Source organism: Penaeus monodon, unplaced genomic scaffold (genome assembly GCF_015228065.2).
Source record: "Penaeus monodon isolate SGIC_2016 unplaced genomic scaffold, NSTDA_Pmon_1 PmonScaffold_1271, whole genome shotgun sequence".
Lineage (NCBI taxonomy): Eukaryota > Metazoa > Arthropoda > Malacostraca > Decapoda > Penaeidae > Penaeus > Penaeus monodon.
In genome coordinates, this window is record NW_023641612.1 from 1 (window position 1) to 1,576 (window position 1,576).

The following is a 1,576-nucleotide window of genomic DNA, read 5'->3' on the forward strand; positions in this document are numbered from 1 at the left end:
CTTTTATGAGCAGCATCACCCTGTCATTATAAAAACATTTCACGAACTTAAGGTGACTTGAAATGTAGACTAGCTAAATCATATTTCCACAAGATTTCTAAAGTTTATAGCAAATACGATATTTCACCTCGCATTCTGTGATGAGAGCAAGAATGAAGATTGGATAAAATAAGATGAAGGCTGAGTAAAAGAATAAATAGGAAAATAAATTAATTATCAAGCAGCAGTTTCTACGGCTGCTAGGATAACCTATAAGCCTTTTAAAAACGAGGGCGCTTGTCCCGTAGACTTTGTACCACGAAAACGTTGGTAAGTATATTGATACAGTTTTCATGGCTAAAATCTGTGCTCACCAGGGCTCGAACCTAGGACCTTCCGTGTGTTAGAAAGATGTGATAACCACTACATCATGAGCACATCTTAGTGAACATAACAGCCGTCCTGAATAACATACATTTCACAAAAAAATAAAATAGATAAATAAATAAAATAAATAATAAAAAAAAAAAAACACGTATCATCTGTCGTCTTATTATCTTTACATTACCACAAAGGAGGAAGCTTTGATGTTTTAACGAATATTTAAGAAACAACATAACGAGTATCAAGATTTCCGACAGGGTCAATTCTCACAGGATATATAGTTGTACCTCATATACATCTAAGAATATTTTACCTAGAGAGGAGAATCGGGGATATACTATTCATTTTTATTTTTTTTTTTCAACTGGCATTTCATCATGGGTCGCCGGTGCGGATTTTCTTGTATCGCATCTTCACTACGGTTTGGCACGCAAACCTGATATGCTGGCGGGATGATTCACGAATATATCAGCTGTGATTACATGCGCTTTATATGGTGCAAATAGACTTTTTGATTGCGAGAATGCTGGAGGATGGTAAAATCATAGATAAATTGCATTAAGGTACGTTTTTGACGGTTAAAAATCTGTGTCACCAGGGCTCGAACCTGGGACCTTCTGCGTGTTAGACAGATGTGATAACCACTACACCATGAGCACCTGTATTCTTCATCGAAATATTATTTCGTAAAGAACTGCTTTTTAAGTGCTTTTCATCAGTGCTATAGTCATTCATACTAGTAATGATAGTGATAATAAAGGTAATAATACAATAAATGATAATGACAACTGTTACAGTGTTTATGTGATGTAACCGTTATTAATGTTATCACTGATAGCATTATTGTCATTATCATTCTTATTTTCATTGTTATAAGTCTTATGTTCCTCATTATTATTTTAATATTTCATAATTGTTAATACTATGTGATTGTTTTTACTAGTTTTATTATCACGATAATGATATTGCTGCCATACTGTTATCTTAAATCAATATGATTATCATTATAAATAATCATAAAAGTTTTCTATAATTTTTTTATCCTGTTTAATCCTTATAAACTAGAGAAAAAATCAAAATGTATAAATATATCCCCCATCAACAAAAAAAAAAAAAATTTACAATATACTTTAACAAAAAATGCCAGAAAAACGAAAAAGAATTGAAATATAAAAAAAAATACAACCCTTTAAAAACTTTAAAAAATACCGAA

At 31.5% G+C, this 1,576-nt stretch overlaps 1 non-coding gene across 1 annotated transcript; it reads right to left on the bottom strand.

Annotated features, from left to right (window-relative positions):
- Nucleotides 1-949: 949 nt before the first annotated feature.
- Nucleotides 950-1,023, bottom strand: Trnav-aac. The gene has a single exon. It is a non-coding gene; the product is annotated as a tRNA-Val (tRNA).
- Nucleotides 1,024-1,576: the final 553 nt, after the last annotated feature.